This window comes from Pteropus vampyrus, unplaced genomic scaffold (genome assembly GCF_000151845.1).
Source record: "Pteropus vampyrus isolate Shadow unplaced genomic scaffold, Pvam_2.0 Scaffold202, whole genome shotgun sequence".
Taxonomy (NCBI): Eukaryota; Metazoa; Chordata; class Mammalia; order Chiroptera; family Pteropodidae; genus Pteropus; species Pteropus vampyrus.
In genome coordinates this window covers 491,289-503,399 of record NW_011888983.1, presented here as the reverse complement: position 1 = coordinate 503,399, position 12,111 = coordinate 491,289, and the positions used below count along the sequence as shown (strand labels likewise).

The following is a 12,111-nucleotide window of genomic DNA, read 5'->3' as shown; positions in this document are numbered from 1 at the left end:
TTGGAAAGGAAGAAGTAAAATTATCTATTTACAGATGATATGATTATGTATGTAGAAAACCCTAAAGACTCCACAAAAACAAAAACAACAACAACAAAAAAACCTGTTAACTAATCAACAAATTCAGTAAAGTTGCAGGATGCAAAATCAACATGCAAAAATCAGTTGCATTTTAATACACTAATGAAGAATTATCTAAAATAGAAATTAAGAAAAAAAATCCCATTTATAATAGTATCAAAAAGAATAAAATCCTTTGGTATAAATTTTAACTGATTGAAAGACTTGTACACTGAAAACTATAAAACATTGATGAAAGATAAAGAAGACATAACAAGTAAATGGAATGACATCTTGGTGCTTGTACTTTGTTCTTTTCAAAGTGTTTTCACAGATAGTATCTTATCTGAGCCTGATGCCAACTCTATGAAGTAGAAAGAGCAGACAGAATGCTCACCAACAGACGAGGCAACCAAGGCCCCAAGAGGATTAGATGAGAAGCTGGTCACTCACGGCTGATTAGTGACAAAGGATTAGATCCTGGGTGTCCTGTAAAGCCATTGGGCTCTTTCTATGGCCTTACTCAGATGACAGACCACCACTAAACCAACGGCATAACTGCAGTAGGTCCACAGGGGTTATATAACCCCTGAAAGGCACCATCACTGAGGCGACAATTCAGCGGAAGAAAATGCACCAATAAGTCTGGGAAATATTTACCATGTATCATGTTAAACAGGATTATACATGTAATCACATATACATGTGTACTCTACTGCTTAAAACTCTTTAATCGGCCTAGGCTCAAATCCAACCTCAGTATAGCAGTCAAGGCCAGTCCCAGGCCAGTCCTGCTCCAGGCCCTTCATGCCATTGCCTACCTCCCACTCCATTCTCAGCCGCTTATGGTTCCCTATGTGGGCCATGTCCTGCCATGTCTTGTGTCACATATCGTCCCCCTCTGCTTAAAATGTACTTCTCATCAAGCTAACATCTACTTATTCTTCCCATCTTAGTTTAAGTATCGCTTCCTTCAAGAAGTCCTTCCTGCAAACACATGCACGCGAGCGTGCGCACGCACACGCACGCACGCACAGGATTCTTGGTTAGCTGTGCTTCTATTGCTCCCTATGACTCTGTATCATTTATTTGTCCATCTGACTCCCTAGACTATAAGCTCCTTGAGTTCAGGGCATGAGCCTTTTGGCCCTCCGTATTGACCACTGCAGGACCAGGCACACAGTAAATGCATACTGAGCAAATGATTATGTGAGCAAGGGAGGCCCAGCATGCTATGGTTGCATCAACAGCTCTGATACTTCGGATGCTTCTCAAAGGGGGAAGAGTATCAGAGAATCAGGATGTCTGGGCAAGACTAAAAGGAAGGTACAACTCTCCTGTTTGTGGAAAATATCTTAAGCAACTTCAATGTGAGCTTTTGTCTGTTCTTCCCTAGGCCTCTTGACAGAGGTGAATGAGGGACTGATCTAGCCACAGACTAGTGCCAAGCCAGAAGTTGGGAAGTTTCGGCCAGTCAATTGCTCATAGCTGAAGACCCAGGGGTCCAGAGAAGTGAGCTAACTGACTTGAAGACTCCCAGCAACTTAGCAACAGGGTTAGTTCCACGCTCAGGCACTGCAATCCCAGTTCAGGGCTCTTTCCACGGCACCAGGAACCTTCCGGGATCTGAGTTAAGGCACTGGATAACAACCAACTATAGACTTGACCAGCACCTAAGAGTCTGGGATACAACAGGAAGGACAGGACAAAAGGACAGACTGAGATCTTGAATGTAAATATGTGCCAAGCTACCAATAATAAACACAGGCCCCAGAGGAGATGGACTAGCTAGAGAACAAAATCCAGAGGTACGTTTTCTACTCCCTCCATGCTAGAGATGCCGCATATTTGTTATTTCCCTGACTTTGACTCTGGACAAGACATAGGCTGAGTGTTCTTGGGTCCCTTATCTTCAAAACTACCTGCAAGAAGTTATTATATTCTCATTTGTACCATAAAGACAATTGAGCTGAGAGGAGTTAAGTAACTATCTCGAGGTCACATAGCTTGTAAGTGGCAGGAAAAGAATCTGAATGAGTTTTCTCCACTAACCAGAGAGCTTCTCTATGATCTGGAAACTTTAAATTACAGCTTTTAGTGACTCTTCAAGTCTTGGTTTTGCTGTCTGCAATTGAAAATAATTTTACACAGGTATTGTTCAGTAGTAATACACATGAGATTCACAAAAATACTTAAAAGGTTCAGTGCATGGTACATTGAGAAAAGAAAGATGACCATGTTTAAAAACAAACAAACGAAAAGCCTGGGATTGACCAACAAACTTGCTTTTCCATGAAGGGCAACATGCTCCCAACACCAGCTGGGAATCTCTAAACACAAGTGATGGGAGACTCTACTAATGGCAGGCATGGGGGAAACCAAAGAACACCCAACTCAGGCACGCAGGAGAGGGAACAGCATACAAAAACAGCCTATGCGAGAGCCCAGCTTGTTCAAAGATAGCATCCAAGTTTGGCTGAAGGGAAGTGTGATGGTGAATCTTACATGTCAACTTGGATAAGCTACAGCCTGCTTTTCAATCAAACACTAATCCAGGCATTGTTACAAAGCTATGTTACAGATGTGATTAAAGTATATAATCAGTTGACTTTAAGTAAGGAAGATTATGGGGATCATTTGAGGTCTTGCCTGCCAGCATGTCATCAGTTTCGCTCAAATAAACTCTTATACAAATTTTTTTTTGGGGGGGGGGGAGTAAGGGAGATTATTTTACATAATCTAGGTTTCAATAAATTGAAAGGCCTTAGGAGCAGAACTGAAGAAATTCCACTTATACATAGCAGCTTTGGCTTGTGTCCAAGGTTTCCAGCCTGCCCTTCATGATGGAAAGACCTAGAGAGTTCAGATTCGCTTGCTGGCCCCCACAATCACACAGAGCCAATTCCTTGTCATCTATTTCATACTGGTTCTATTTCTCTGATTGAACCCTGATGATACAGGAAGGCAGGCACTTTTCAGAAAGTGAGGAGAAAAAGGAGGCTTAGGCTGCAATTGGATTAGAGAGCCTTGCAGTGCACATTAAAAACTAAGGGGAGCAGCAGAAGAGATCTGAGTAGATACGGAGCAGAATTCAATCTGCATTTTAGATGTTCTGAGTCAGTCTACCTGGAGGATGGAGAATGAATTAAAGTGCACAAGGCCACACAGAAGGTGGCACTGCAAAAAGGGAGGAAGCTGGAGCCATAATTCAGGTAGGAAATGGTGAGACCTTGGGTGAACAAAGGCCTATCAGTGGAAACAGAGAAAAAAGGATGAGTTTGAGAAACACTGAGGAATTAAGCCTCATGGAATTTGGTTACCTACTGCCTAGGGCATGAAGGTGAGGGCAAAGGAATCCAAACTGATTTCCATGTTAATGGCTCTTTTCATCCCACTGGACCTCAATATTACATGGCGGCAACTAGAGGTGTCATCTCTTATCCACCAGCTGCTAAATCAAAACATGGAGCCAGGGACACTCATTAACTACCCAGATGCTATGTACAGATCATCCATTTAATAAACAACATGTCTTGAAGACACCTGTTGTGAGCCCTTTGGCTCTTTCAGACAGAACCCTTCAGCTGCCCATGCACAGAATAAGGTAAAAGGCAACATCTGACAGAACAAAGCCAGAAAAACATGGTTGGAAAGATCCTGGGTGAGAAAGAAAGAGGGCACGTTCAGGGCAGCTGTTTCTGCCATTTTCTGGGCCTTGGAGTAGACCAAAGGCATGTGGGAATCTGATAGCCTCTTGGGGAGTGTGAGTGTCGGGGTACTGGCTGGTGAAAAATACCAGAGCCCTTACAAGAACCCTGGGAAGACTGGTGGTAAACAGAGAAAAAAGCAAGAAACCCAAACAACACCAGCCACATCACAGCCTTCATTTTGTTTCCTGTCTGCAAAGTGGACAGAATTATTCCATCTTATCACCTAATAGAACAAAAAGGATAATCAAGCTAGAAATGATGGGGGAGATACCGAGATCTGTCTAGAAGGAAGAGGTGGAACAAAAGCATTTGTTTTTGGTGGCTATCTAAATGATCTCGTCATGACCATTAGTTTCTCTTTGGGCTACACATCTCTCATCAACAAAATGACATTTTTTTTTTCATTTTTATTTTTTTTTGACATTTAATATTATTTTATATTAGTTTCAGGTGTACAGCATAGTGGTTAGACATTTATATAATTTGCGAAGTGATCCCCACAATTAGTCTAGTACTCACAGAACTATAGTTATGTTACAATATAATTGGCTATATTTCCTATGCTATAACAGAATGACATTTTAGAAGAGGAGAAAAGATAGGAATTAAAAACATTCATTGGGGTTTTGCTTCCAGTAATGGTAAATGAGATCCTATTAGACCAAACCTCTTGAAAATAACAAGTACAACTTTGGACAAAATATAAAAACCTTTATACCTGAAGGTACTGAAAAGCAACCAAAACCAGGTAGAAAATGGAGGGGAGGTCCTCTTTAAAGGAAATGGCAGTGGATAACTTTCTCATTTTTTACATCTCTTCACCTAAAGGCAGGCCCCACTAAAAGCCAGGCCAGGAAGCTAAAACTTTGGTAGAAACCCACAGTCTTATTGACTTAAAGAATCTAAGGACGCAGTTTGGGGTAGCTATAATAGCAGGAAAGTGATGATGGAAAGGACTGAGTCACAGAGGTGGAATCCCAAATTTTGCATATAAACTCATACTGACACTGTAGCTGAACTATGAACTATACATGCACAGGGCACAAGCAGTTCGCCTTCAGAGATTTTAGCTGCCATACTGCAGGGGAGATAGAGTTCAGAGTTTTGAGTCTAGCCAAATTAATTACCTAATAAAAAAAATCAACATCTACCAAAGAACACAACAATCCAGAGTCTCTACAATGTATCACTCAATGTCACAGATACAATCCATAGCACTAGCCAATATAGAAACAGGAAAATGTGACCCATTAAAAAGAAAAGGCATCCAATGAGATGACTGAGATGTTAGAATTATAAGGATTTTAAAGAAGCTAGTATAACCATGCTGAAAGATAAAATAAGAAAATATGCTTGTAATGAATAAACAAATTGGAAATCTTACCAGCGAAATAAATTATTTAAAAATAACCAAACAGGATCTACCCAAAAATAAAAATATATGTCCATATACAGATTTGCCCAGGGATGTTCACAGTAGCATTACTCATAGTGCCCCCAAAGTAAAAACAACCCCCAAAATCATCCACTGATAAATGGATAAGCAAAAGGTATATATCCACACAATAATTATTCACCATAAAAATGAATAAAGTACTAATACATGATACAACATGGATGAACCTTGAAAACATTACGCTAAGTGAACAATACCAGGCACAAAAGACTACATATTGTGTGATTCCATGTACATGAAACATTTAAAATAGGCAAATTCATAGAGACAGAGGTAGATTAGTGGTTGGCAGGGACTGTGTCGAGGAGAATAGGAAGAGATTGCTAGTGGGTACAGAGTTTCTTTTGGGGGTTATGAAAATTTTCTGGAATGGACAAGATAATGGCGATGATTGGACAACATTGTGAATATCCTAAAACCCACTGAATTGTGCATTTAAAAATGGTTAATTTTATGTTATGTGAATTACATCTCAATTTTTATCTATTAAGCCACCTACCCTATGTCTTTTGACTAAAGCATTTAGCCCATTTTCATCTAAAGGGATTATTGATAGGTACATAGTTATTGCCAGTTTATTATTCATATTTATGATCTTCTCGCGCCTCACTCCCCCCCCCACACCCATCTTAAAGAAGTCCCTTTAATATTTCTTGTACTACTGGTATGGTGGTGATGAACTCCTTTAGCTTTTTCTTATCTGAGAAACTCTTTATTTGTTCTTCAATTCTAAATGATAGCTTAGGTAGAGAAGTCTTAGTTGTAGGTCCTTGCTTTTCATCACTGAATATTTTGTGCCAGTCCTTTTCCATCTACAAATTTCTGTTGAGAAATCAGCTGACAGTCTTAAGGGAGCTTTCTTATAGGTAACTAACTGCTTTTATCTTCCTGCTTTTGAGATTCTCTGTCTTTAACCTTTGGCATTTTAATTATAATGTGTCTTGGTGGGGGCCTCTTTTGGTTCATCTTGTTTGGAACTCTTTCCAGGAGTGCCCTTGTATGTGCCCTCCTTGATTGCTGTTGGCATATCAGTGGGTTGGACTGATCCTCAGGCTGACTCAGGTTGTGAGGATTGGCCACGACCATATGAGCTACTGTGCAGGGCCTGACCTCACAGAGTAGGATTCAGCCCAGTGGGCTTTCATGCCTGTGGAGACCACCCTTTGGGTGTTATATCTCACTTTTTAAAAAGGTAAAAAACATGGGAAACTGGGTGATGAATACAGAACTCATATATAAATATATCTGTAACTTTTCTATAAACCTCATTTATTCCAAAGTACAGTTTATTTTAATATAATTTCATTTATAATAGCATCCAAAAACAACGTTCTTAGAAACATAAGTTTAACAAAAGATATTCAAGATCTGTACACTTAAAAGTACATTAAGAATGCTCAAAATAACAGAGAGATATACCATATTCATGGATTATTAAGATGTCAGTTGTCCCTTAATTAGGGTGATCAATTGTCCCAGCTTACCTGGAACTAAGGGGGCTCCAAGATGGCAAGACTATCATTTCTAAAACCAAGTCAGTCTCCAGCAAACCAAGATGTGTTTCTCATCTAACTTCAAACTGGTGTATTATTTCAACACAATCCCAAGCAAAATCCCAGGTGGATTTTTTTTTTTTTTAAGAAAGTGACAAGCTGATTCTAAAATGTATGTGGAAAAACAAAGAACCTAGAGTAACCAAAACAATTTTAAGGAAGAATCGAAGTTGGAAGACTCACAATATCTAATTTCAAATCTTACTATGAAGTACAATAAGATAGTATGAAACTGATAAAAGGATAGACTCAACATCAATGGAAATAAATCCTTACAAATAGTCGATTGATTTTCAACGAAGTTGTAAAGGCAATTCAATGAGAAAGGCTAGTCTTCTCAACAACTTGTCCTTGATCAATTGGACACCCATATGCAAAACAAAAACAAAAACAAAATCCTTAACCTATATCTCATGTCATTCACAAAAATTAACTCAAAATGGATCATAGACCTAAATGTATAACCATAAAACTTCCAGAATAAAACACAGGAGAAAATACTGGGCTAGGCAAAATTTCTTTATAGAAAAAGCAGACGTACAAACCATAAAGTAGAAAAATCAATAAATTAGACTTGATCAATATTTAAAACTTCTCTCCAAAAGATACCACTGAAAAACAAAATAGGCAAGCCACAGGCTAGACCGAAGTCACAAAGCATATCTTCAACAAAGGACTGATATTTAGAATGTATTAAAAAAAAATTCAACAATAAAAAATAATAGAGACAATACAATTTTTAAAAAGTCAAAGATTTGGACATACTTCACAATGCAAATTGATAAACACATCAGTCATTAGGGGAATACAAATAAAACTATAAGATACCACTAGATACCACCAGAATAGCTAAAATTAGTAAGATAACACTGAATGTTGGCAAAGATGTGTAGCAAACAGAACTGACTACTTTGCTGGTAGGAGTGAAAAATGGTACAACTTTGGAAAAAGGTTCCATAAAATTAAACAAAAGCAAGTCAGTGAGTCAGCAATTTCTCTCCTACGTAAGGACCCAAGAGAAATAGAATTTAAAAAAAAACTTGTACATATTCACAGAAGCTTTATTCACAATAGCCATGAATTGGAAACAAGGGAAAATAGATAAACTGTAGCATATTCATAAAATGGAATTCTACCCAGCAATAAAAAGAATATAAGAGAGATGAACTTAGGAATATTAAGCTGAGTTTAAAAATCCTCACACAAAAGAGTACTTACTAATGATTCTATTTACATTAAGTTCTTGAACAGGCAAAATTAATTTATGGTTAAAAAGATTAGAGTGGTTGGGATGGGGGAGAGCTGAGGGTAGGAGAAGAGGTCACTGGGAAGGGGCAAGAGGGAACTTTCTGGGGGTAATGGTAATGTTCTAAAAATCCTGTTAGGGATTTGGGTTACACTCATTTATGTATTTGAAAAATGTTTCAAATGCTACACTTATGATTTCTGAATTTCACTTAATGTAAATGTCACCTTAAAAATTCCATTGTCGACAACAACAAAAAAATCCATTGGTTACCAAAACCTACAAGATGCCCCACCATCATTCAAAGCAGGAACTCAAAAACAAGGCAGAAGAGGACTTGGGCCACTCCCTGTCTTCACCATCTCTACGTACTCCTCTATGACATTGCCTAACTCACAGGATAAGTGAGAACATTTCAGATGTTTGCCTAACTCTTGTACCACCAGGCACTGGTACCCTAGATTCTGAAAGCATTTATGTGTAGCATAAATTAGTGACTAGCCTCTACTCTGCTAGGGCATTTGAAATTTTACCATGATATCTCTCTGTACTCAGATGTTTCAGGGAGCAGACAGGTGGGACATGAGATGTGAGAAGATTCTCACATTACCTCCCCTTCACCACCCTGACTTGCCCAATCTAGTACCCACCCCACAAAGCACACACCAGGGAACTCTTGCCCAACTAAATCAGAGGCAGAACCTGCAGAGCCCACACCTGTCACCATGGGATGGAGAAGACTGTGAACCAGCCAGCTTCCAGAACATAGCCTCCCACCCAGCTATTCCCTCTTAACTTGATATGGAGGAAACAAGTTGATTCCATTTTCTCCTTGAGATAATGCAACTAGGAATGAAAGATGCATTAAAACACAGAAACACCTAGAACATTACCTGGCACATAACTGAATTAATGAAGTAGATATTTTTTTTAAAAACCACAGGCATTCTTATTTAATGAGAAAAGATGGTAGGCTATACTGGGGGTGAAAGAGTAGGGATACTTCAGCTATTAATTTCAGGAGAAGGGAACAAAATTGTTTGGCCAAGTGGCCTTCCCTCCCTTACCCCAGGAAGCCATCATTAATTTTTAACCTCCCCGGCAAGGGTGGTTCCAGAGTAACAACTGATTCACCCAAATAAATACAGGTGTTCTCCCTCCTCTACCACCTGCAGTGGCTCAGCTAGGGAAACAGATGTCTCCCTCTAGCTTCCAGAGCTCACCCCTTTCATCTGTTAATGTCATTTGCTAATTTAAAAAGAAAACACTTGAGGACTGAAGCACAAAAGAAGAGTTAGCTCCTGGTTATCATGCCAAAGATCCTATGTCCCTCTTCAGGGAAATGCTCTAGTAACTATTTTTCTCAACAAGGGGAAGCTGAGGTAGAAAAAGTAAAGAGGGAAAGAAAAGGCACAGAGCATGAAGAAAACACTCCTGTCTGCCAGCCTTAAATTCAGATCTGCATCTGGGGCTCAGGCCACTTCTGCTGGCTTGGCAAGGGCACTCCATCATCATAACTTAGGAGGTCCCATGAGCCCCAGGTCCAGAAGCCCAGGACAAGAGCCCATGGGAGCACAGTGGGTTTATAAAGCTCATGGCCATCCCTCTCAGCATTTTTTCTGAGCTGGCTGGCAATAATCCCTCTGCCCAAATACTTTTATGTAGAAATGAACCTTTAAAAACAACCAAAAAAACAACAAAGTGACCAAATTGGTTTGACCAAATTGATGATTTGTATCTTTTTGTAGCATTTTGCCCATTTCCACAAAGTAACAGTAAGAATGGAGATGGAGCAGCACCTGCAATAGTGCGCAGCTGTTCTTCCCTTGCTTCCCTGGAAGCCCATTTTAGCTTCTGGAAACCAATGCTGCCAGATTCCGGAAAGCAAGGAGACTAAACTGCCAATTCCTTTGAGGGAAAGCAGCTCCTACTGCTTTCACCACCTTCTGGGACTCTGAGATGGCCCAAGAGCTGTCTTCATGCTTCCTCTCCTCTGACCTGATTCAAGGACCCCAAGTTAAACTAGTAGTTAGCCATTCTATTCAAAACAGCTCCCCTCCTCGTATGCATCCATTGCGTCGAATAAGATCTTTCCCCACTTGCTCCTCAAAATATCCTAATAAGTGGTTTTGTACAAATTCCAGCTAAATGTACAAATTCTTATCAAGAGTCTATTAAATCTACGGCCATGCCACCCTGAACATGCCCGATCTAGTCTGATCTCAGGTCAGGCCTGGTTAGTACTTGGATGGGAGATCACTTGGAATACCAGGTGCTGTAGTTGTTAAAACAAAACAAAACAAAAACTCTATTAAAAACCTCAAAATCATTCCTGCCAAGAGACCCAAGTCGGGGGTGATGACCCAGCATAGTACTGCACACACCGCGTAATGTCCATTGCATCCCAAGTTGTGCAATGAGGGTGGAGAACTAGAGCACCTGGGGACGTGTTCACTTTACCCACTGCATCTTTCAGATGGCAGCAAACAAGACCAACCCAGGAACCAGCATTCACCACTGCTTGCGGGACCCCAGGTAGTGGCATCATGGCTGCCTCTGACTTGGCACAAGCCCTCTCTATTTCACACTCAGGTCTAGACCCCCAACTCCATCCACCTACTTTCTGCAATATACTCTACGTTCACCCTTCGAAAGAGGGTGGGGGAACCAGAGAATGCAACCACTAATTCAAACCAGAAAAACCCAGGTCACAGAACTGAAAAGAGTTTTTCATCCAGCCTGTCTGAAAGACCCTTTCCCCCTGTGAGAATTTTGGCTTCCAGAGGCAAAAACCTATTTTCTTCACTCACTTCTGCATGTAAAAGGAGATGAAACCTGTTTATGTGGCTTTGCGAATAAGCTCTTTTTTGCTCTTAAAGGAAGAAAAGTTGGGGAGGGGGGGATACAAACAGAATGGGAATGTATGGAGGTGAAAAGGCAAGGTTTAAAACCACACTGGCCTAGGATGTAGGGACATCTCTGAGAAGATGATACAAAATATCGAGTGCCTCTTGCTACTGTTTCTTTCCTGAGGACTAAAACGTTTGGGGTTTTTTTGTGTGTGTGGTTTTTTTTTTTTTTTTTTTTTTTTTTTTTTTTTTTTTTGCTGTGAGGAGGAAGAAGAGGAGGAGAGGGGGAGGAGAGAGGGGAGAGGGAGCAGGAGCAGGATTTATGGACCGAGACAGAGAGGGGTTCCTCGAAGTCAAAATGCAGGGCTGGAACAACTGGGGACTGGTCAACAGCACACCATCAAATCGTCATCATAACCCCACATAAATGCAGACAGACAGAATCAGGCTGTTACAGGGAGCTGACAGCCTCCCTGAGTTTAGTTGCCCGTGCCAGAGACCACTCACTCAATGTGGGCTGCGGTTTAGTTTCTCAAATGAAGCTATTTTACGCAGGCAAAAAGCTGCTGTCTGTCTTCAAACAAATGGGCTCTCTGAAAAGACTGGGAAGGAGGAATTCTCTCTTTAGCTAATGGGATGCGTTATGTCCAGAGTGCCATTTGTCATTTCTTTTTCCCAGCAGTTAACGACTCCAAACCATCCACTAGGTCCTGATCCAAGACCACCACTCCATTCAGTACAGTAGGACATGAAAACTAGACTTTTGTCTGCTCCAGTTAAAAAAGGGGGGTGGGGGCAGCGAGTTCAGAATCGGTAGATTCTGGCCAAGCCCTGGTGCACCCCTCCTAAGCGCGCTCCTGTAGTACAGAGACAGAGGCCCCTGTCTCCTGACCGCAGCTCTGGTTCCCGGGGCACAAAGCCTTTCTCCCCAAAGCACTTTTCTAAGTAGAAAGTTCCTTCTGCCAGGAACCTGTGCGCTCCACTAGCTGAAAGAGTTGAGGAATGGAGCTATCCTAGAGTTGGCCCAGGGCAGCGGTGAAGCGTACCTTGGGGGCCAAAGCAGCTGTGTCCCAGCAGAAGGGAATGTCGGCTGGACGGCCCTCTCCAGTCACCCGGCCTGTCCTCCCAACCCCGCACTCACCTACTGCCCTGATGCGGAAGCCGCGGGGCGGACGCAGCGCCCGGCGGCACCAGGCGTCGCGCAGCACCTGCAGGCTGGCGGGAGGCGCGTGCACCA

At 41.2% G+C, this 12,111-nt stretch overlaps 1 protein-coding gene across 1 annotated transcript in view; it reads right to left on the bottom strand.

Moving 5' to 3' along the window:
* Window positions 1-12,105, bottom strand: part of STOX1 (storkhead box 1) — a 39,982-nt gene extending 27,877 nt beyond the window's left edge. The window contains exon 1 of the mRNA XM_011372146.2: window positions 12,016-12,105. The gene's annotated coding sequence lies outside the window, so the exon portion shown is untranslated. The remainder of the gene's footprint in view (window positions 1-12,015) is intronic.
* Window positions 12,106-12,111: the final 6 nt, after the last annotated feature.